The sequence below is a fragment of the Astyanax mexicanus genome, chromosome 12 (assembly GCF_023375975.1).
Source record: "Astyanax mexicanus isolate ESR-SI-001 chromosome 12, AstMex3_surface, whole genome shotgun sequence".
Lineage (NCBI taxonomy): Eukaryota > Metazoa > Chordata > Actinopteri > Characiformes > Acestrorhamphidae > Astyanax > Astyanax mexicanus.
The window spans coordinates 23,155,998-23,181,996 of NC_064419.1; positions in this window are offsets into that span (position 1 = coordinate 23,155,998).

Sequence of the window (25,999 nt, forward strand, 5' to 3'; positions counted from 1 at the left end):
AATTACTCAAACGAGTGGGAAAATGCATGGGCATGGTAAATTGGGCCAAATTTTGCTCAGAAACGTGACAAAAAGCACTTTTCAATTTTTGACCCAAATCAGAAAAAAACGTAGACCCGCGGTATGTGATTCTGGAGAAAATTTTGACCATTCATGAAACCTTGTTTTTTCTATGAAAAATTACTCAAACGAGTGGGAAAATGCATGGGCATGGTAAATTGGGCCAAATTTTGCTCAGAAATGTGACAAAAAGCAATTTTCAATTTTTGACCCAAATCAGAAAAAAACGTAGACCCGCGGTATGTGATTCTGGTGAAAATATTGACCATTCATGAAACCTTGTTTTTTCCATGAAAAATTACTCAAACAAGTGGGACAATGCATGGGCATGGTAAATTGGGCCAAATTTTGCTCAGAAATGTGACAAAAAGCACTTTTCAATTTTTGCCCCAAATCAGAAAAAACGTAGACCCACGGTATGTGATTCTGGTGAAAATTTTGACCATTCATGAAACCTTGTTTTTTCCATGAAAAATTACTCAAACAAGTGGGACAATGCATGGGCATGGTAAATTGGGCCAAATTTTGCTCAGAAATGTGACAAAAAGCACTTTTCAATTTTTGCCCCAAATCAGAAAAAAACGTGGACCCACGGTATGTGATTCTGGTGAAAATTTTGACCATTCATGAAACCATGTTTTTTCCATGAAAAATTACTTAAACAAGTGGGACAATGCATGGGCATGGTAAATTGGGCCAAATTTTGCTGAGAAATGTGACAAAAAGCACTTTTCAATTTTTGACCCAAATCAGAAAAAAACGTAGACCCGCGGTATGTGATTCTGGTGAAAATTTTGACCATTCATGAAACCATGTTTTTTCCATGAAAAATTACTCAAACAAGTGGGACAATGCATGGGCATGGTAAATTGGGCCAAATTTTGCTCAGAAATGTGACAAAAAGCACTTTTCAATTTTTGACCCAAATCAGAAAGAAACGTAGACCCGCGGTATGTGATTCTGGTGAAAATTTTGACCATTCATGAAACCTTGTTTTTTCCATGAAAAATTACTCAAACAAGTGGGAAAATGCATGGGCATGGTAAATTGGGCCAAATTTTGCTCAGGAATGTGACAAAAAGCCCTTTTCAATTTTTGCCCCAAATCAGAAAAAAACGTAGACTCACGGTATGTGATTCTGGTGAAAATTTTGACCATTCATGAAACCATGTTTTTTCCATGAAAAATTACTCAAACAAGTGGGACAATGCATGGGCATGGTAAATTGGGCCAAATTTTGCTCAGAAATGTGACAAAAAGCACTTTTCAATTTTTGACCCAAATCAGAAAAAAACGTAGACCCGCGGTATATGATTCTGGTGAAAATTTTGACCATTCATGAAACCTTGTTTTTTCCATGACAAATTACTCAAACGAGTGGGAAAATGCATGGGCATGGTAAATTGGGCCAAATTTTGCTCAGAAACGTGACAAAAAGCACTTTTCAATTTTTGACCCAAATCAGAAAAAAACGTAGACCCGCGGTATGTGATTCTGGAGAAAATTTTGACCATTCATGAAACCTTGTTTTTTCTATGAAAAATTACTCAAACGAGTGGGAAAATGCATGGGCATGGTAAATTGGGCCAAATTTTGCTCAGAAATGTGACAAAAAGCACTTTTCAATTTTTGACCCAAATCAGAAAAAAACGTAGACCCGCGGTATGTGATTCTGGTGAAAATATTGACCATTCATGAAACCTTGTTTTTTCCATGAAAAATTACTCAAACAAGTGGGACAATGCATGGGCATGGTAAATTGGGCCAAATTTTGCTCAGAAATGTGACAAAAAGCACTTTTCAATTTTTGCCCCAAATCAGAAAAAACGTAGACCCACGGTATGTGATTCTGGTGAAAATTTTGACCATTCATGAAACCTTGTTTTTTCCATGAAAAATTACTCAAACAAGTGGGACAATGCATGGGCATGGTAAATTGGGCCAAATTTTGCTCAGAAATGTGACAAAAAGCACTTTTCAATTTTTGCCCCAAATCAGAAAAAAACGTGGACCCACGGTATGTGATTCTGGTGAAAATTTTGACCATTCATGAAACCATGTTTTTTCCATGAAAAATTACTTAAACAAGTGGGACAATGCATGGGCATGGTAAATTGGGCCAAATTTTGCTGAGAAATGTGACAAAAAGCACTTTTCAATTTTTGACCCAAATCAGAAAAAAACGTAGACCCGCGGTATGTGATTCTGGTGAAAATTTTGACCATTCATGAAACCATGTTTTTTCCATGAAAAATTACTCAAACAAGTGGGACAATGCATGGGCATGGTAAATTGGGCCAAATTTTGCTCAGAAATGTGACAAAAAGCACTTTTCAATTTTTGACCCAAATCAGAAAGAAACGTAGACCCGCGGTATGTGATTCTGGTGAAAATTTTGACCATTCATGAAACCTTGTTTTTTCCATGAAAAATTACTCAAACAAGTGGGAAAATGCATGGGCATGGTAAATTGGGCCAAATTTTGCTCAGGAATGTGACAAAAAGCCCTTTTCAATTTTTGCCCCAAATCAGAAAAAAACGTAGACTCACGGTATGTGATTCTGGTGAAAATTTTGACCATTCATGAAACCATGTTTTTTCCATGAAAAATTACTCAAACAAGTGGGACAATGCATGGGCATGGTAAATTGGGCCAAATTTTGCTCAGAAATGTGACAAAAAGCACTTTTCAATTTTTGACCCAAATCAGAAAAAAACGTAGACCCGCGGTATATGATTCTGGTGAAAATTTTGACCATTCATGAAACCTTGTTTTTTCCATGACAAATTACTCAAACGAGTGGGAAAATGCATGGGCATGGTAAATTGGGCCAATTTTTGCTCAGAAACGTGACAAAAAGCACTTTTCAATTTTTGACCCAAATCAGAAAAAAACGTAGACCCGCGGTATGTGATTCTGGAGAAAATTTTGACCATTCATGAAACCTTGTTTTTTCTATGAAAAATTACTCAAACGAGTGGGAAAATGCATGGGCATGGTAAATTGGGCCAAATTTTGCTCAGAAATGTGACAAAAAGCACTTTTCAATTTTTGACCCAAATCAGAAAAAAACGTAGACCCGCGGTATGTGATTCTGGTGAAAATATTGACCATTCATGAAACCTTGTTTTTTCCATGAAAAATTACTCAAACAAGTGGGACAATGCATGGGCATGGTAAATTGGGCCAAATTTTGCTCAGAAATGTGACAAAAAGCACTTTTCAATTTTTGCCCCAAATCAGAAAAAAACGTAGACCCACGGTATGTGATTCTGGTGAAAATTTTGACCATTCATGAAACCTTGTTTTTTCCATGAAAAATTACTCAAACAAGTGGGACAATGCATGGGCATGGTAAATTGGGCCAAATTTTGCTCAGAAATGTGACAAAAAGCACTTTTCAATTTTTGCCCCAAATCAGAAAAAAACGTAGACCCACGGTATGTGATTCTGGTGAAAATTTTGACCATTCATGAAACCATGTTTTTTCCATGAAAAATTACTTAAACAAGTGGGACAATGCATGGGCATGGTAAATTGGGCCAAATTTTGCTGAGAAATGTGACAAAAAGCACTTTTCAATTTTTGACCCAAATCAGAAAAAAACGTAGACCCGCGGTATGTGATTCTGGTGAAAATTTTGACCATTCATGAAACCATGTTTTTTCCATGAAAAATTACTCAAACAAGTGGGACAATGCATGGGCATGGTAAATTGGGCCAAATTTTGCTCAGAAATGTGACAAAAAGCACTTTTCAATTTTTGACCCAAATCAGAAAAAAACGTAGACCCGCGGTATATGATTCTGGTGAAAATTTTGACCATTCATGAAACCTTGTTTTTTCTATGAAAAATTACTCAAACGAGTGGGAAAATGCATGGGCATGGTAAATTGGGCCAAATTTTGCTCAGAAACGTGACAAAAAGCACTTTTCAATTTTTGACCCAAATCTGAAAAAAACATAGACCCACGGTATGTGATTCTGGTGAAAATTTTGACCATTCATTAAACCTTGTTTTTTCCATGAAAAATTACTCAAACAAGTGGGAAAATGCATGGGCATGGTAAATTGGGCCAAATTTTGCTCAGAAATGTGACAAAAAGCACTTTTCAATTTTTGTCCCAAATCAGAAAAAAACGTAGACCCGCGGTATGTGATTCTGGTGAAAATTTTGACCATTTATGAAACCTTGTTTTTTCTATGAAAAATTACTCAAACAAGTGGGAAAATTCATGGGCAAGGGAAATTGGGCCAAATTTTGCTCAGAAATGTGACAAAAAGCACTTTTCAATTTTTGACACAAATCAGAAAAAAACGTAGACCCGCGGTATGTGATTCTGGTGAAAATTTTGACCATTCATGAAACCATGTTTTTTCTATGAAAAATTACTCAAACGAGTGGGAAAATGCATGGGCATGGTAAATTGGGCCAAATTTTGCTCAGAAATGTGACAAAAAGCACTTTTGAATTTTTGACCCAAATCAGAAAAAACGTAGACCCGCGGTATGTGATTCTGGTGAAAATTTTGACTATTTATGAAACCTTGTTTTTTTCATGACAAATTACTCAAACGAGTGGGTAAATGCATGGGCATGGTAAATTGGGCCAAATTTTGCTCAGAAACGTGACAAAAAGCACTTTTCAATTTTTGACCCAAATCTGAAAAAAACGTAGACCCGCAGTATGTGATTCTGGTGAAAATTTTGACCATTCATGAAACCATGTTTTTTCCATGAAAAAATACTTAAACAAGTGGGACAATGCATGGGCATGGTAAACTGGGCCAAATTTTGCTCAGAAATGTGACAAAAAGCACTTTTCAATTTTTGACACAAATCAGAAAAAAACGTAGACCCGCGGTATGTGATTCTGGTGAAAATTTTGACCATTCATGAAACCTTGTTTTTTCCATGAAAAATTACTCAAACAAGTGGGACAATGCATGGGCATGGTAAATTGGGCCAAATTTTGCTCAGAAATGTGACAAAAAGCACTTTTCAATTTTTGACCCAAATCAGAAAAAATTGTAGACCTGCGGTATGTGATTCTGGTGAAAATTTTGACCATTCATGAAACCATGTTTTTTCCATGAAAAATTACTCAAACAAGTGGGACAATGCATGGGCATGGTAAATTGGGCCAAATTTTGCTCAGAAATGTGACAGCAAGCACTTTTCAATTTTTGACCCAAATCAGAAAAAACGTAGACCCGCGGTATGTGATTCTGGTGAAAATTTTGACCATTCATGAAACCTTGTTTTTTCCATGAAAAATTACTCAAACAAGTGGGAAAATGCATGGGCATGGTAAATTGGGCCAAATTTTGCTCAGGAATGTGACAAAAAGCCCTTTTCAATTTTTGCCCCAAATCAGAAAAAAACGTAGACTCACGGTATGTGATTCTGGTGAAAATTTTGACCATTCATGAAACCATGTTTTTTCCATGAAAAATTACTTAAACAAGTGGGACAATGCATGGGCATGGTAAATTGGGCCAAATTTTGCTGAGAAATGTGACAAAAAGCCCTTTTCAATTTTTGACCCAAATCAGAAAAAAACGTAGACCCGCGGTATGTGATTCTGGTGAAAATTTTGACCATTCATGAAACCTTGTTTTTTCCATGACAAATTACTCAAACAAGTGGGAAAATGCATGGGCATGGTAAATTGGGCCAAATTTTGCTCAGAAATGTGACAAAAAGCACTTTTCAATTTTTGACACAAATCAGAAAAAAACGTAGACCCGCGGTATGTGATTCTGGTGAAAATTTTGACCATTCATGAAACCTTGTTTTTTCCATGAAAAATTACTCAAACAAGTGGGACAATGCATGGGCATGGTAAATTGGGCCAAATTTTGCTCAGAAATGTGACAAAAAGCACTTTTCAATTTTTGACCCAAATCAGAAAAAAACGTAGACCTGCGGTATGTGATTCTGGTGAAAATTTTGACCATTCATGAAACCATGTTTTTTCCATGAAAAATTACTCAAACAAGTGGGACAATGCATGGGCATGGTAAATTGGGCCAAATTTTGCTCAGAAATGTGACAAAAAGCACTTTTCAATTTTTGACCCAAATCAGAAAAAAACGTAGACCCGCGGTATGTGATTCTGGTGAAAATTTTGACCATTCATGAAACCTTGTTTTTTCTATGAAAAATTACTCAAACGAGTGGGAAAATGCATGGGCAAGGTAAATTGGGCCAAATTTTGCTCAGAAATGTGACAAAAAGCACTTTTCAATTTTTGACCCAAATCAGAAAAAAACGTAGACCCGCGGTATGTGATTCTGGTGAAAATATTGACCATTCATGAAACCTTGTTTTTTCTATGACAAATTACTCAAACAAGTGGGACAATGCATGGGCATGGTAAATTGGGCCAAATTTTGCTCAGAAATGTGACAAAAAGCACTTTTCAATTTTTGACCCAAATCAGAAAAAAACGTAGACCCGCGGTATGTGATTCTGGTGAAAATTTTGACCATTCATGAAACCTTGTTTTTTCCATGACAAATTACTCAAACGAGTGGGAAAATGCATGGGCATGGTAAATTGGGCCAAATTTTGCTCAGAAACGTGACAAAAAGCACTTTTCAATTTTTGACCCAAATCAGAAAAAAACGTAGACCCGCGGTATGTGATTCTGGTGAAAAATCAGAAAAAAATGTAGACCCGCGGTATGTGATTCTGGTGAAAATTTTGAACATTCATGAAACCTTGTTTTTTCTATGAAAAAATACTCAAACAAGTGGGACAATGCATGGGCATGGTAAATTGGGCCAAATTTTGCTCAGAAATGTGACAAAAAGCACTTTTCAATTTTTGACCCAAATCAGAAAAAAACGTAGACCTGCGGTATGTGATTCTGGTGAAAATTTTGACCATTCATGAAACCATGTTTTTTCCATGAAAAATTACTCAAACAAGTGGGACAATGCATGGGCATGGTAAATTGGGCCAAATTTTGCTCAGAAATGTGACAAAAAGCACTTTTCAATTTTTGACCCAAATCAGAAAAAAACGTAGACCCGCGGTATGTGATTCTGGTGAAAATTTTGACCATTCATGAAACCTTGTTTTTTCTATGAAAAATTACTCAAACGAGTGGGAAAATGCATGGGCAAGGTAAATTGGGCCAAATTTTGCTCAGAAATGTGACAAAAAGCACTTTTCAATTTTTGACCCAAATCAGAAAAAAACGTAGACCCGCGGTATGTGATTCTGGTGAAAATATTGACCATTCATGAAACCTTGTTTTTTCTATGACAAATTACTCAAACAAGTGGGACAATGCATGGGCATGGTAAATTGGGCCAAATTTTGCTCAGAAATGTGACAAAAAGCACTTTTCAATTTTTGACCCAAATCAGAAAAAAACGTAGACCCGCGGTATGTGATTCTGGTGAAAATTTTGACCATTCATGAAACCTTGTTTTTTCCATGACAAATTACTCAAACGAGTGGGAAAATGCATGGGCATGGTAAATTGGGCCAAATTTTGCTCAGAAACGTGACAAAAAGCACTTTTCAATTTTTGACCCAAATCAGAAAAAAACGTAGACCCGCGGTATGTGATTCTGGTGAAAAATCAGAAAAAAATGTAGACCCGCGGTATGTGATTCTGGTGAAAATTTTGAACATTCATGAAACCTTGTTTTTTCTATGAAAAATTACTCAAACGAGTTGGAAAATGCATGGGCAAGGTAAATTGGGCCAAAGTTTGCTCAGAAATGTGACAAAAAGCACTTTTCAATTTTTGACCCAAATCAGAAAAAACGTAGACCCGCGGTATGTGATTCTGGTGAAAATATTGACCATTCATGAAACCTTGTTTTTTCTATGACAAATTACTCAAACAAGTGGGACAATGCATGGGCATGGTAAATTGGGCCAAATTTTGCTCAGAAATGTGACAAAAAGCACTTTTCAATTTTTGACCCAAATCAGAAAAAAACGTAGACCCGCGGTATGTGATTCTGGTGAAAATTTTGACCATTCATGAAACCTTGTTTTTTCCATGACAAATTACTCAAACGAGTGGGAAAATGCATGGGCATGGTAAATTGGGCCAAATTTTGCTCAGAAACGTGACAAAAAGCACTTTTCAATTTTTGACCCAAATCAGAAAAAAACGTAGACCCGCGGTATGTGATTCTGGTGAAAAATCAGAAAAAAATGTAGACCCGCGGTATGTGATTCTGGTGAAAATTTTGAACATTCATGAAACCTTGTTTTTTCTATGAAAAATTACTCAAACGAGTTGGAAAATGCATGGGCAAGGTAAATTGGGCCAAAGTTTGCTCAGAAATGTGACAAAAAGCACTTTTCAATTTTTGACCCAAATCAGAAAAAACGTAGACCCGCGGTATGTGATTCTGGTGAAAATATTGACCATTCATGAAACCTTGTTTTTTCTATGACAAATTACTCAAACAAGTGGGACAATGCATGGGCATGGTAAATTGGGCCAAATTTTGCTCAGAAATGTGACAAAAAGCACTTTTCAATTTTTGACCCAAATCAGAAAAAAATGTAGACCCGCGGTATGTGATTCTGGTGAAAATTTTGAACATTCATGAAACCTTGTTTTTTCCATGAAAAATTACTCAAACGAGTGGGAAAATGCATGGGCATGGTAAATTGGGCCAAATTTTGCTCAGAAATGTGACAAAAAGCACTTTTCAATTTTTGACCCAAATCAGAAAAAAACGTAGACCCGCGGTATGTGATTCTGGTGAAAATTTTGACCATTCATGAAACCTTGTTTTTTCCATGAAAAATTACTCAAACAAGTGGGAAAATGCATGGGCATGGTAAATTGGGCCAAATTTTGCTCAGAAACGTGACAAAAAGCACTTTTCAATTTTTGACCCAAATCAGAAAAAAACGTAGACCCCACGGTATGTGATTCTGGTGAAAATTTTGACCATTCATGAAACCTTGTTTTTTCCATGAAAACTTACTCAAACAAGTGGGACAATGCATGGGCATGGTAAATTGGGCCAAATTTTGCTCAGAAATGTGACAAAAAGCACGTTTCAATTTTTGACCCTAATCAGAAAAAAACGTAGACCCGCGGTATGTGATTCTGGTGAAAATTTTGACCATTCATGAAACCTTGTTTTTTCTATGAAAAATTACTCAAACGAGTGGGAAAATGCATGGGCAAGGTAAATTGGGCCAAATTTTGCTCAGAAATGTGACAAAAAGCACTTTTCAATTTTTGACCCAAATCAGAAAAAAACGTAGACCCCGCGGTATGTTATTCTGGTGAAAATTTTGAACATTCATGAAACCTTGTTTTTTCTATGAAAAATTACTCAAACGAGTGGGAAAATGCATGGGCATGGTAAATTGGGCCAAATTTTGTTCAGAAATGTGACAAAAAGCACTTTTCAATTTTTGACCCAAATCAGAAAAAAACGTAGACCCGCGGTATGTGATTCTGGTGAAAATTTTGACCATTCATGAAACCTTGTTTTTTCCATGAAAAATTACTCAAACAAGTGGGAAAATGCATGAGCATGGTAAATTGGGCCAAATTTTGCTCAGGAATTTGACAAAAAGCCCTTTTCAATTTTTGTCCCAAAGCAGAAAAAAACGTAGACCCGCGGTATGTGATTCTGGTGAAAATTTTGACCATTCTTGAAACCTTGTTTTTTTCATGAAAAATTACTCAAACAAGTGGGAAAATGCATGGGCATGGTAAATTGGGCCAAATTTTGCTCAGAAATGTGACAAAAAGCACTTTTCAATTTTTGTCCCAAATCAGAAAAAAACGTAGACCCGCGGTATGTGATTCTGGTGAAAATTTTGACCATTCATGAAACCATGTTTTTTCCATGAAAAATTACTCAAACAAGTGGGAAAATGCATGGGCATGGTAAATTGGGACAAATTTTGCTCAGAAATGTGACAAAAAGCACTTTTCAATTTTTGACCCAAATCAGAAAAAAACGTAGACCCGCGGTATGTGATTCTGGTGAAAATTTTGAACATTCATGAAACCTTGTTTTTTCCATGAAAAATTACTCAAACAAGTGGGAAAATGCATGGGCATGGTAAATTGGGCCAAATTTTGCTCAGGAATGTGACAAAAAGCACTTTTCAATTTTTGTCCCAAATCAGAAAAAAACGTAGACCCGCGGAATGTGATTCTGGTGAAAATTTTGACCATTCATGAAACCTTGTTTTTTCCATGAAAAATTACTCAAACAAGTGGGAAAATGCATGGGCATGGTAAATTGGGCCAAATTTTGCTCAGAAATGTGACAAAAAGCACTTTTCAATTTTTGTCCCAAATCAGAAAAAAACGTAGACCCGCGGTATGTGATTCTGGTGAAAATTTTGACCATTCATGAAACCTTGTTTTTTCCATGAAAAATTACTCAAACAAGTGGGAAAATGCATGGGCATGGTAAATTGGGCCAAATTTTGCTCAGAAATGTGACAAAAAGCACTTTTCAATTTTTGACCCAAATCAGAAAAAAACGTAGACCCGCGGTATGTGATTCTGGTGAAAATTTTGACCATTCATGAAACCATGTTTTTTCCATGAAAAATTACTCAAACAAGTGGGACAATGCATTGGCATGGTAAATTGGGCCAAATTTTGCTCAGAAATGTGACAAAAAGCACTTTTCAATTTTTGACCCAAATCAGAAAAAAACGTAGACCCGCGGTATGTGATTCTGGTGAAAATTTTGACCATTCATGAAACCTTGTTTTTTCTATGAAAAATTACTCAAACGAGTGGGAAAATGCATGGGCAAGGTAAATTGGGCCAAATTTTGCTCAGAAATGTGACAAAAAGCACTTTTCAATTTTTGACCCAAATCAGAAAAAAACGCAGACCCGCGGTATGTGATTCTGGTGAAAATATTGACCATTCATGAAACCTTGTTTTTTCTATGACAAATTACTCAAACAAGTGGGACAATGCATGGGCATGGTAAATTGGGCCAAATTTTGCTCAGAAATGTGACAAAAAGCACTTTTCAATTTTTGACCCAAATCAGAAAAAAACGTAGACCCGCGGTATGTGATTCTGGTGAAAATTTTGACCATTCATGAAACCATGTTTTTTCCATGAAAAATTACTCAAACAAGTGGGAAAATGCATGGGCATGGTAAATTGGGACAAATTTTGCTCAGAAATGTGACAAAAAGCACTTTTCAATTTTTGACCCAAATCAGAAAAAAACGTAGACCCGCGGTATGTGATTCTGGTGAAAATTTTGAACATTCATGAAACCTTGTTTTTTCCATGAAAAATTACTCAAACAAGTGGGAAAATGCATGGGCATGGTAAATTGGGCCAAATTTTGCTCAGGAATGTGACAAAAAGCACTTTTCAATTTTTGTCCCAAATCAGAAAAAAACGTAGACCCGCGGAATGTGATTCTGGTGAAAATTTTTACCATTCATGAAACCTTGTTTTTTCCATGAAAAATTACTCAAACAAGTGGGAAAATGCATGGGCATGGTAAATTGGGCCAAATTTTGCTCAGAAATGTGACAAAAAGCACTTTTCAATTTTTGACCCAAATCAGAAAAAAACGTAGACCCGCGGTATGTGATTCTGGTGAAAATTTTGACCATTCATGAAACCATGTTTTTTCCATGAAAAATTACTCAAACAAGTGGGACAATGCATTGGCATGGTAAATTGGGCCAAATTTTGCTCAGAAATGTGACAAAAAGCACTTTTCAATTTTTGACCCAAATCAGAAAAAAACGTAGACCCGCGGTATGTGATTCTGGTGAAAATTTTGACCATTCATGAAACCTTGTTTTTTCTATGAAAAATTACTCAAACGAGTGGGAAAATGCATGGGCAAGGTAAATTGGGCCAAATTTTGCTCAGAAATGTGACAAAAAGCACTTTTCAATTTTTGACCCAAATCAGAAAAAAACGTAGACCCGCGGTATGTGATTCTGGTGAAAATATTGACCATTCATGAAACCTTGTTTTTTCTATGACAAATTACTCAAACAAGTGGGACAATGCATGGGCATGGTAAATTGGGCCAAATTTTGCTCAGAAATGTGACAAAAAGCACTTTTCAATTTTTGACCCAAATCAGAAAAAAACGTAGACCCGCGGTATGTGATTCTGGTGAAAATTTTGACCATTCATGAAACCTTGTTTTTTCCATGACAAATTACTCAAACGAGTGGGAAAATGCATGGGCATGGTAAATTGGGCCAAATTTTGCTCAGAAACGTGACAAAAAGCACTTTTCAATTTTTGACCCAAATCAGAAAAAAACGTAGACCCGCGGTATGTGATTCTGGTGAAAATTTTGACCATTCATGAAACCTTGTTTTTTTCCATGAAAATTTACTCAAACGAGTGGGAAAATGCATGGGCATGGTAAATTGGGCCAAATTTTGCTCAGAAATGTGACAAAAAGCACTTTTCAATTTTTGTCCCAAATCAGAAAAAAACGTAGACCCGCGGTATGTGATTCTGGTGAAAATTTTGACCATTCATGAAACCTTGTTTTTTCCATGAAAAATTACTCAAACAAGTGGGACAATGCATGGGCATGGTAAATTGGGCCAAATTTTGCTCAGAACGTGACAAAAAGCACTTTTCAATTTTTGACCCAAATCAGAAAAAAACGTAGACCCGCGGTATGTGATTCTGGTGAAAATTTTGACCATTCATGAAACCTTGTTTTTTCCATGAAAAATTACTCAAACAAGTGGGAAAATGCATGGGCATGGTAAATTGGGCCAAATTTTGCTCAGAAATGTGACAAAAAGCACTTTTCAATTTTTTTCCCAAATCAGAAAAAAACGTAGACCCGCGGTATGTGATTCTGGTGAAAATTTTGACCATTCATGAAACCTTGTTTTTTCCATGAAAATTTACTCAAACGAGTGGGAAAATGCATGGGCATGGTAAATTGGTCCAAATTTTGCTCAGAAACGTGACAAAAAGCACTTTTCAATTTTTGACCCAAATCAGAAAAAAACGTAGACCCCACGGTATGTGATTCTGGTGAAAATTTTGACCATTCATGAAACCTTGTTTTTTCCATGAAAAATTACTCAAACAAGTGGGACAATGCATGGGCATGGTAAATTGGGCCAAATTTTGCTCAGAAATGTGACAAAAAGCACTTTTCATTTTTTGACCCTAATCAGAAAAAAACGTAGACCCGCGGTATGTGATTCTGGTGAAAATTTTGACCATTCATGAAACCTTGTTTTTTCTATGAAAAATTACTCAAACGAGTGGGAAAATGCATGGGCAAGGTAAATTGGGCCAAATTTTGCTCAGAAATGTGACAAAAAGCACTTTTCAATTTTTGACCCAAATCAGAAAAAAACTTAGACCCGCGGTATGTGATTCTGGTGAAAATATTGACCATTCATGAAACCTTGTTTTTTCTATGACAAATTACTCAAACAAGTGGGACAATGCATGGGCATGGTAAATTTGGCCAAATTTTGCTCAGAAATGTGACAAAAAGCACTTTTCAATTTTTGACCCAAATCAGAAAAAAACGTAGACCCGCGGTATGTGATTCTGGTGAAAATTTTGAACATTCATGAAACCTTGTTTTTTCTATGAAAAATTACTCAAACGAGTGGGAAAATGCATGGGCATGGTAAATTGGGCCAAATTTTGCTCAGAAATGTGACAAAAAGCACTTTTCAATTTTTGACCCAAATCAGAAAAAAACGTAGACCCGCGGTATGTGATTCTGGTGAAAATTTTGACCATTCATGAAACCTTGTTTTTTCCATGACAAATTACTCAAACGAGTGGGAAAATGCATGGGCATGGTAAATTGGGCCAAATTTTGCTCAGAAACGTGACAAAAAGCACTTTTCAATTTTTGACCCAAATCAGAAAAAAACGTAGACCCGCGGTATGTGATTCTGGTGAAAATTTTGACCATTCATGAAACCTTGTTTTTTCCATGAAAAATTACTCAAACAAGTGGGAAAATGCATGGGCATGGTCAATTGGGCCAAATTTTGCTCAGAAATGTGACAAAAAGCACTTTTCAATTTTTGACCCAAATCAGAAAAAAACGTAGACCCGCGGTATGTGATTCTGGTGAAAATTTTGACCATTCATGAAACCTTGTTTTTTCCATGAAAAATTACTCAAACAAGTGGGAAAATGCATGGGCATGGTAAATTGGGCCAAATTTTGCTCAGAAATGTGACAAAAAGCACTTTTCAATTTTTGACCCAAATCAGAAAAAAACGTATACCCGCGGTATGTGATTCTGGTGAAAATTTTGAACATTCATGAAACCTTGTTTTTTCTATGAAAAATTACTCAAACGAGTGGGAAAATGCATGGGCATGGTAAATTGGGCCAAATTTTGCTCAGAAATGTGACAAAAAGCACTTTTCAATTTTTGACCCAAATCAGAAAAAAACGTAGACCCGCGGTATGTGATTCTGGTGAAAATTTTGACCATTCATGAAACCTTGTTTTTTCCAAGAAAAATTACTCAAACAAGTGGGAAAATGCATGGGCATGGTAAATTGGGCCAAATTTTGCTCAGGAATGTGACAAAAAGCACTTTTCAATTTTTGACCCAAATCAGAAAAAAACGTAGACCCCGCGGTATGTGATTCTGGTGAAAATTTTGACCATTCATGAAACCTTGTTTTTTCTATGAAAAATTACTCAAACGAGTGGGAAAATGCATGGGCAAGGTAAATTGGGCCAAATTTTGCTCAGAAATGTGACAAAAAGCACTTTTCAATTTTTGACCCAAATCAGAAAAAAACGTAGACCCGCGGTATGTGATTCTGGTGAAAATTTTGACCATTAATGAAACCTTGTTTTTTCCATGAAAAATTACTCAAACAAGTCGGAAAATGCATGGGCATGGTAAATTAGGCCAAATTTTGCTCAGGAATGTGACAAAAAGCACTTTTCAATTTTTGTCCCAAAGCAGAAAAAAACGTAGACCCGAGGTATGTGATTCTGTTGAAAATTTTGACCATTCATGAAACCTTGTTTTTTCCATGAAAAATTACTCAAACAAGTGGGAAAATGCATGGGCATGGTAAATTGGGCCAAATTTTGCTCAGAAATGTGACAAAAAGCACTTTTCAATTTTTGTCCCAAATCAGAAAAAAGCGTAGACCCGCGGTATGTGATTCTGGTGAAAATTTTGACCATTCATGAAACCTTGTTTTTTCCATGAAAAATTACTCAAACAAGTGGGAAAATGCATGGGCATGGTAAATTGGGCCAAATTTTGCTCAGAAATGTGACAAAAAGCACTTTTCAATTTTTGACCCAAATCAGAAAAAAACGTAGACCAGTATGTGATTCTGGTGAAAATTTTGACCATTCAAAAAACCTTGTTTTTTCCATGAAAAATTACTCAAACAAGTGGGAAAATGCATGGGCATGGTAAATTGGGCCAACTTTTGCTCAGGAATGTAACGAAAAGCACTTTTCAATTTTTGTCCCAAATCAGAAAAAAACGTAGACCCGCGGTATGTGATTCTGGTGAAAATTTTGACCATTCATGAAACCTTGTTTTTTCCATGAAAAATTACTCAAACAAGTGGGAAAATGCATGGGCATGGTAAATTGGGCCAAATTTTGCTCAGAAATGTGACAAAAAGCACTTTTCAATTTTTGACCCAAATCAGAAAAAAACGTAGACCCGCGGTATGTGATTCTGGTGAAAATTTTGACCATTCATGAAACCATGTTTTTTCCATGAAAAATTACTCAAACAAGTGGGAAAATGCATGGGCATGGTAAATTGGGCCAAATTTTGCTCAGAAATGTGACAAAAAGCACTTTTCAATTTTTGACCCAAATCAGAAAAAAACGTAGACCCGCGGTATGTGATTCTGGTGAAAATTTTGACCATTCATGAAACCTTGTTTTTTCTATGAAAAATTACTCAAACGAGTGGGAAAATGCATGGGCAAGGTAAATTGGGCCAAATTTTACTCAGAAATGTGACAAAAAGCACTTTTCAATTTTTGACCCAAATCAGAAAAAAACGTAGACCAGTATGTGATTCTGGTGAAAATTTTGACCATTCAAAAAACCTTGTTTTTTCCATGAAAAATTACTCAAACAAGTGGGAAAATGCATGGGCATGGTAAATTGGGCCAACTTTTGCTCAGGAATGTAACGAAAAGCACTTTTCAATTTTTGTCCCAAATCAGAAAAAAACGTAGACCCGCGGTATGTGATTCTGGTGAAAATTTTGACCATTCATGAAACCTTGTTTTTTCTATGAAAAATTACTCAAACGAGTGGGAAAATGCATGGGCAAGGTAAATTGGGCCAAATTTTGCTCAGAAATGTGACAAAAAGCACTTTTCAATTTTTGACTCTGGTGAAAATTTTGACCATTCATGAAACCTTGTTTTTTCCATGAAAAATTACTAAAACAAGTGGGAAAATGCATGGGCATGGTAAATTGGGACAAATTTTGCTCAGGAATGTGACAAAAAGCACTTTTCAATTTTTGTCCCAAATCAGAAAAAAACGTAGACCCGCGGTATGTGATTCTGGTGAAAATTTTGACCATTCATGAAACCTTGTTTTTTCCATGAAAAATTACTCAAACAAGTGGGAAAATGCATGGGCATGGGAAATTGGGCCAAATTTTGCTCAGAAATGTGACAAAAAGCACTTTTCAATTTTTGTCCCAAATCAGAAAAAAGCGTAGACCCGCGGTATGTGATTCTGGTGAAAATTTTGACCATTCATGAAACCTTGTTTTTTCTATGAAAAATTACTCAAACGAGTGGGAAAATGCATGGGCAAGGTAAATTGGGCCAAATTTTACTCAGAAATGTGACAAAAAGCACTTTTCAATTTTTGACCCAAATCAGAAAAAAACGTAGACCCGCGGTATGTGATTCTGGTGAAAATTTAGACCATTCATGAAACCTTGTTTTTTCCATGAAAAATTACTCAAACAAGTGGGAAAATGCATGGGCATGGTAAATTGGGCCAAATTTTGCTCAGGAATGTGACAAAAAGCACTTTTCAATTTTTGTCCAAAATCAGAAAAAAACGTAGACCCGCGGTATGTGATTCTGGTGAAAATTTTGACCATTCATGAAACCTTGTTTTTTCCATGAAAAATTACTCAAACAAGTGGGAAAATGCATGGGCAAGGCAAATTGGGCCAAATTTTGCTCAGAAATGTGACAAAAAGCACTTTTCAATTTTTGTCCCAAATCAGAAAAAAGCGTAGACCCGCGGTATGTGATTCTGGTGAAAATTTTGACCATTCATGAAACCTTGTTTTTTCCATGAAAAATTACTCAAACAAGTGGGAAAATGCATGGGCATGGTAAATTGGGCCAAATTTTGCTCAGAAATGTGACAAAAAGCACTTTTCAATTTTTGACCCAAATCAGTAAAAAACGTAGACCCGCGGTATGTGATTCTGGTGAAAATTTTGACCATTCATCAAACCATGTTTTTTCCATGAAAAATTACTCAAACAAGTGGGACAATGCATGGGCATGGTAAATTGGGCCAAATTTTGCTCAGAAATGTGACAAAAAGCACTTTTCAATTTTTGACCCAAATCAGAAAAAAACGTAGACCCGCGGTATGTGATTCTGGTGAAAATTTTGACCATTCATGAAACCTTGTTTTTTCTATGAAAAATTACTCAAACGAGTGGGAAAATGCATGGGCAAGGTAAATTGGGCCAAATTTTGCTCAGAAATGTGACAAAAAGCACTTTTCAATTTTTGACCCAAATCAGAAATAAACGTAGACCCGCGGTATGTGATTCTGGTGAAAATTTTGACCATTCATGAAACCTTGTTTTTTCCATGAAAAATTACTCAAACAAGTGGGAAAATGCATGGGCATGGTAAATTGGGCCAAATTTTGCTCAGGAATGTGACAAAAAGCACTTTTCAATTTTTGTCCCAAATCAGAAAAAAACGTAGACCCGCGGTATGTGATTCTGGTGAAAATTTTGACCATTCATGAAACCTTGTTTTTTCCATGAAAAATTACTCAAACAAGTGGGAAAATGCATGGGCATGGTAAATTGGGCCAAATTTTGCTCGGGAATGTGACAAAAAGCATTTTTCAATTTTTGTCCCAAATCAGAAAAAAACGTAGACCCGCGGTATGTGATTCTGGTGAAAATTTTGACCATTCATGAAACCTTGTTTTTTCCATGAAAAATTACTCAAACAAGTGGGAAAATGCATGGGCATGGCAAATTGGGCCAAATTTTGCTCAGAAATGTGACAAAAAGCACTTTTCAATTTTTGACCCAAATCAGAAAAAAACGTAGACCCGCGGTATGTGATTCTGGTGAAAATTTTGACCATTCATGAAACCTTGTTTTTTCCATGAAAAATTACTCAAACAAGTGGGAAAATGCATGGGCATGGGAAATTGGGCCAAATTTTGCTCAGAAATGTGACAAAAAGCACTTTTCAATTTTTGTCCCAAATCAGAAAAAAGCGTAGACCCGCGGTATGTGATTCTGGTGAAAATTTTGACCATTCATGAAACCTTGTTTTTTCTATGAAAAATTACTCAAACGAGTGGGAAAATGCATGGGCAAGGTAAATTGGGCCATATTTTACTCAGAAATGTGACAAAAAGCACTTTTCAATTTTTGACCCAAATCAGAAAAAAACGTAGACCCGCGGTATGTGATTCTGGTGAAAATTTTGACCATTCATGAAACCTTGTTTTTTCTATGAAAAATTACTCAAACGAGTGGGAAAATGCATGGGCAAGGTAAATTGGGCCAAATTTTACTCAGAAATGTGACAAAAAGCACTTTTCAATTTTTGACCCAAATCAGAAAAAAACGTAGACCCGCGGTATGTGATTCTGGTGAAAATTTTGACCATTCATGAAACCTTGTTTTTTCTATGAAAAATTACTCAAACGAGTGGGAAAATGCATGGGCAAGGTAAATTGGGCCAAATTTTGCTCAGAAATGTGACAAAAAGCACTTTTCAATTTTTGACTCTGGTGAAAATTTTGACCATTCATGAAACCTTGTTTTTTCTATGAAAAATTACTCAAACGAGTGGGAAAATGCATGGGCAAGGTAAATTGGGCCAAATTTTGCTCAGAAATGTGACAAAAAGCACTTTTCAATTTTTGACCCAAATCAGAAAAAAACGTAGACCCGTATGTGATTCTGGTGAAAATTTAGACCATTCATGAAACCTTGTTTTTTCCATGAAAAATTACTCAAACAAGTGGGAAAATGCATGGGCATGGTAAATTGGGCCAAATTTTGCTCAGGAATGTGACAAAAAGCACTTTTCAATTTTTGTCCAAAATCAGAAAAAAACGTAGACCCGCGGTATGTGATTCTGGTGAAAATTTTGACCATTCATGAAACCTTGTTTTTTCCATGAAAAATTACTCAAACAAGTGGGAAAATGCATGGGCAAGGCAAATTGGGCCAAATTTTGCTCAGAAATGTGACAAAAAGCACTTTTCAATTTTTGACCCAAATCAGAAAAAAACGTAGACCCGCGGTATGTGATTCTGGTGAAAATTTTGACCATTCATGAAACCTTGTTTTTTCTATGAAAAATTACTCAAACGAGTGGGAAAATGCATGGGCAAGGTAAATTGGGCCAAATTTTGCTCAGAAATGTGACAAAAAGCACTTTTCAATTTTTGACTCTGGTGAAAATTTTGACCATTCATGAAACCTTGTTTTTTCTATGAAAAATTACTCAAACGAGTGGGAAAATGCATGGGCAAGGTAAATTGGGCCAAATTTTGCTCAGAAATGTGACAAAAAGCACTTTTCAATTTTTGACCCAAATCAGAAAAAAACGTAGACCCGTATGTGATTCTGGTGAAAATTTAGACCATTCATGAAACCTTGTTTTTTCCATGAAAAATTACTCAAACAAGTGGGAAAATGCATGGGCATGGTAAATTGGGCCAAATTTTGCTCAGGAATGTGACAAAAAGCACTTTTCAATTTTTGTCCAAAATCAGAAAAAAACGTAGACCCGCGGTATGTGATTCTGGTGAAAATTTTGACCATTCATGAAACCTTGTTTTTTCCATGAAAAATTACTCAAACAAGTGGGAAAATGCATGGGCAAGGCAAATTGGGCCAAATTTTGCTCAGAAATGTGACAAAAAGCACTTTTCAATTTTTGTCCCAAATCAGAAAAAAGCGTAGACCCGCGGTATGTGATTCTGGTGAAAATTTTGACCATTCATGAAACCTTGTTTTTTCCATGAAAAATTACTCAAACAAGTGGGAAAATGCATGGGCATGGTAAATTGGGCCAAATTTTGCTCAGAAATGTGACAAAAAGCACTTTTCAATTTTTGACCCAAATCAGTAAAAAACGTAGACCCGCGGTATGTGATTCTGGTGAAAATTTTGACCATTCATGAAACCATGTTTTTTCCATGAAAAATTACTCAAACAAGTGGGACAATGCATGGGCATGGTAAATTGGGCCAAATTTTGCTCAGAAATGTGACAAAAAGCACTTTTCAATTTTTGACCCAAATCAGAAAAAAACGTAGACCCGCGGTATGTGATTCTGGTGAAAATTTTGACCATTCATGAAACCTTGTTTTTTCTATGAAAAATTACTCAAACGAGTGGGAAAATGCATGGGCAAGGTAAATTGGGCCAAATTTTGCTCAGAAATGTGACAAAAAGCACTTTTCAATTTTTGACCCAAATCAGAAATAAACGTAGACCCGCGGTATGTGATTCTGGTGAAAATTTTGACCATTCATGAAACCTTGTTTTTTCCATGAAAAATTACTCAAACAAGTGGGAAAATGCATGGGCATGGTAAATTGGGCCAAATTTTGCTCAGGAATGTGACAAAAAGCACTTTTCAATTTTTGTCCCAAATCAGAAAAAAACGTAGACCCGCGGTATGTGATTCTGGTGAAAATTTTGACCATTCATGAAACCTTGTTTTTTCCATGAAAAATTACTCAAACAAGTGGGAAAATGCATGGGCATGGTAAATTGGGCCAAATTTTGCTCGGGAATGTGACAAAAAGCATTTTTCAATTTTTGTCCCAAATCAGAAAAAAACGTAGACCCGCGGTATGTGATTCTGGTGAAAATTTTAACCATTCATGAAACCTTGTTTTTTCTATGAAAAATTACTCAAACGAGTGGGAAAATGCATGGGCAAGGTAAATTGGGCCAAATTTTGCTCAGAAATGTGACAAAAAGCACTTTTCAATTTTTGACCCAAATCAGAAAAAAACGTAGACCCGCGGTATGTGATTCTGGTGAAAATTTTGACCATTCATGAAACCTTGTTTTTTCCATGAAAAATTACTCAAACAAGTGGGACAATGCATGGGCATGGTAAATTGGGCCAAATTTTGCTCAGAAATGTGACAAAAAGCACTTTTAAATTTTTGTCCCAAATCAGAACAAAAGTAGACCCGCGGTATGTGATTCTGGTGAAAATTTTGACCATTCATGAAACCTTGTTTTTTCCATGAAAAATTACTCAAACAAGTGGGAAAATGCATGGGCATGGTAAATTGGGCCAAATTTTGCTCAGAAATGTGACAAAAAGCACTTTTCAATTTTTGACCCAAATCAGAAAAAAACGTAGACCCCGCGGTATGTGATTCTGGTGAAAATTTTGACCATTCATGAAACCTTGTTTTTTCTATGAAAAATTACTCAAACGAGTGGGAAAATGCATGGGCAAGGTAAATTGGGCCAAATTTTGCTCAGAAATGTGACAAAAAGCACTTTTCAATTTTTGACACAAATCAGAAAAAAACGTAGACCCACGGTATGTGATTCTGGTGAAAATATTGACCATTCATGAAACCTTGTTTTTTCCATGAAAAATTACTCAAACAAGTGGGAAAATGCATGGGCATGGTAAATTGGGCCAAATTTTGCTCAGAAATGTGACAAAAAACACTTTTCAATTTTTGTCCCAAATCAGAAAAAAAAGTGGACCCGCGGTATGTGATTCTGGTGAAAATTTTGACCATTCATGAAACCACGTTTTTTCCATGAAAAATTACTCAAACAAGTGGGACAATGCATGGGCATGGTAAATTTGGCCAAATTTTGCTCAGAAATATGACAAAAAAGCACTTTTCAATTTTTGACCCAAATAAGAAAAAAACGTAGACCCGCGGTATGTGATTCTGGTGAAAATTTTGACCATTCATGAAACCATGTTTTTTCCATGAAAAATTACTCAAACAAGTGGGACAATGCATGGGCATGGTAAATTGGGCCAAATTTTGCTCAGAAATGTGACAAAAAGCACTTTTCAATTTTTGACCCAAATCAGAAAAAAACGTAGACCCGCGGTATGTGATTCTGGTGAAAATTTTGACCATTCATGAAACCTTGTTTTTTCTATGAAAAATTACTCAAACGAGTGGGAAAATGCATGGGCAAGGTAAATTGGGCCAAATTTTGCTCAGAAATGTGACAAAAAGCACTTTTCAATTTTTGACCCAAATCAGAAAAAAACGTAGACCCGCGGTATGTGATTCTGGTGAAAATGTTGACCATTCATGAAACCTTGTTTTTTCCATGAAAAATTACTCAAACAAATGGGAAAATGCATGGGCATGGTAAATTGGGCCAAATTTTGCTCAGAAATGTGACAAAAAGCACTTATCAATTTTTGACCAAAATCAGAAAAAAACGTAGACCCGCGGTATGTGATTCTGGTGAAAATTTTGAGCATTCATGAAACCATGTTTTTTCCATGAAAAATTACTCAAACAAGTGGGACAATGCATGGGCATGGTAAATTGGGCCAAATTTTGCTCAGAAATGTGACAAAAAGCACTTTTCAATTTTTGTCCCAAATCAGAAAAAAGCGTAGACCCGCGGTATGTGATTCTGGTGAAAATTTTGACCATTCATGAAACCTTGTTTTTTCCATGAAAAATTACTCAAACAAGTGGGAAAATGCGTGGGCATGGTAAATTGGGCCAAATTTTGCTCAGAAATGTGACAAAAAGCACTTTTCAATTTTTGACCCAAATCAGAAAAAAACGTAGACCAGTATGTGATTCTGGTGAAAATTTTGACCATTCATGAAACCTTGTTTTTTCCATGAAAAATTACTCAAACAAGTGGGAAAATGCATGGGCATGGTAAATTGGGCCAACTTTTGCTCAGGAATGTGACAAAAAGCACTTTTCAATTTTTGTCCCAAATCAGAAAAAAACGTAGACCCGCGGTATGTGATTCTGGTGAAAATTTTGACCATTCATGAAACCTTGTTTTTTCCATGAAAAATTACTCAAACAAGTGGGAAAATGCATGGGCATGGTAAATTGGGCCAAATTTTGCTCAGAAATGTGACAAAAAGCACTTTTCAATTTTTGACCCAAATCAGAAAAAAACGTAGACCCGCGGTATGTGATTCTGGTGAAAATTTTGACCATTCATGAAACCATGTTTTTTCCATGAAAAATTACTCAAACAAGTGGGACAATGCATGGGCATGGTAAATTGGGCCAAATTTTGCTCAGAAATGTGACAAAAAGCACTTTTCAATTTTTGACCCAAATCAGAAAAAAACGTAGACCCGCGGTATGTGATTCTGGTGAAAATTTTGACCATTCATGAAACCTTGTTTTTTCTATGAAAAATTACTCAAACGAGTGGGAAAATGCATGGGCAAGGTAAATTGGGCCAAATTTTGCTCAGAAATGTGACAAAAAGCACTTTTAAATTTTTGACCCAAATCAGAAAAAAACGTAGACCCGCGGTATGTGATTCTGGTGAAAATTTTGACCATTCATGAAATCTTGTTTTTTCCAATGAAAAATTACTCAAACAAGTGGGAAAATGCATGGGCATGGTAAATTGGGCCAAATTTTGCTCAGAAATGTGACAAAAAGCACTTTTCAATTTTTGACCGAAATCAGAAAAAAACGTAGACCCGCGGTATGTGATTCTGGTGAAAATTTTGAGCATTCATGAAACCATGTTTTTTCCATGAAAAATTACTCAAACAAGTGGGACAATGCGTGGGCATGGTAAATTGGGCCAAATTTTGCTCAGAAATGTGACAAAAAGCACTTTTCAATTTTTGATCCAAATTAGAAAAAAACGTAGACCCGCGGTATGTGATTCTGGTGAAAATTTTGACCATTCATGAAACCTTGTTTTTTCCATGAAAAATTACTAAAACAAGTGGGAAAATGCATGGGCATGGTAAATTGGGACAAATTTTGCTCAGAAATGTGACAAAAAGCACTTTTCAATTTTTGTCCCAAATCAGAAAAAAACGTAGACCCGCGGTATGTGATTCTGGTGAAAATTTTGACCATTCATGAAACCTTGTTTTTTCCATGAAAAATTACTCAAACAAGTGGGAAAATGCATGGGCATGAAAAATTGGGCCAAATTTTGCTCAGAAATGTGACAAAAAGCACTTTTCAATTTTTGACCCAAATCAGAAAAAAACGTAGACCCGCAGTATGTGATTCTGGTGAAAATTTTGACCATTCATGAAACCTTGTTTTTTCTATGAAAAATTACTCAAACGAGTGGGAAAATGCATGGGCAAGGTAAATTGGGCCAAATTTTACTCAGAAATGTGACAAAAAGCACTTTTCAATTTTTGACCCAAATCAGAAAAAAACGTAGACCCGCGGTATGTGATTCTGGTGAAAATTTTGACCATTCATGAAACCTTGTTTTTTCTATGAAAAATTACTCAAACGAGTGGGAAAATGCATGGGCAAGGTAAATTGGGCCAAATTTTACTCAGAAATGTGACAAAAAGCACTTTTCAATTTTTGACCCAAATCAGAAAAAAACGTAGACCCGCGGTATGTGATTCTGGTGAAAATTTTGACCATTCATGAAACCTTGTTTTTTCTATGAAAAATTACTCAAACGAGTGGGAAAATGCATGGGCAAGGTAAATTGGGCCAAATTTTACTCAGAAATGTGACAAAAAGCACTTTTCAATTTTTGACCCAAATCAGAAAAAAACGTAGACCCGCGGTATGTGATTCTGGTGAAAATTTTGACCATTCATGAAACCTTGTTTTTTCTATGAAAAATTACTCAAACGAGTGGGAAAATGCATGGGCAAGGTAAATTGGGCCAAATTTTGCTCAGAAATGTGACAAAAAGCACTTTTCAATTTTTGACCCAAATCAGAAAAAAACGTAGACCCGCAGTATGTGATTCTGGTGAAAATTTTGACAATTCATGAAACCATGTTTTTTCCATGAAAAATTACTCAAACAAGTGGGACAATACATGGGCATGGTAAATTGGGCCAAATTTTGCTCAGAAATGTGACAAAAAGCACTTTTCAATTTTTGACCCAAATCAGAAAAAAACGTAGACCCGCGGTATGTGATTCTGGTGAAAATTTTGACCATTCATGAAACCTTGTTTTTTCTATGAAAAATTACTCAAACGAGTGGGAAAATGCATGGGCAAGGTAAATTGGGCCAAATTTTGCTCAGAAATGTGACAAAAAGCACTTTTCAATTTTTGACCCAAATCAGAAAAAAAACGTAGACCCCGCGGTATGTGATTCTGGTGAAAATTTTGACCATTCATGAAACCTTGTTTTTTCTATGAAAAATTACTCAAACGAGTGGGAAAATGCATGGGCAAGGTAAATTGGGCCAAATTTTGCTCAGAAATGTGACAAAAAGCACTTTTCAATTTTTGACACAAATCAGAAAAAAACGTAGACCCACGGTATGTGATTCTGGTGAAAATATTGACCATTCATGAAACCTTGTTTTTTCCATGAAAAATTACTCAAACAAGTGGGAAAATGCATGGGCATGGTAAATTGGGCCAAATTTTGCTCAGAAATGTGACAAAAAACACTTTTCAATTTTTGTCCCAAATCAGAAAAAAAAGTGGACCCGCGGTATGTGATTCTGGTGAAAATTTTGACCATTCATGAAACCACGTTTTTTCCATGAAAAAT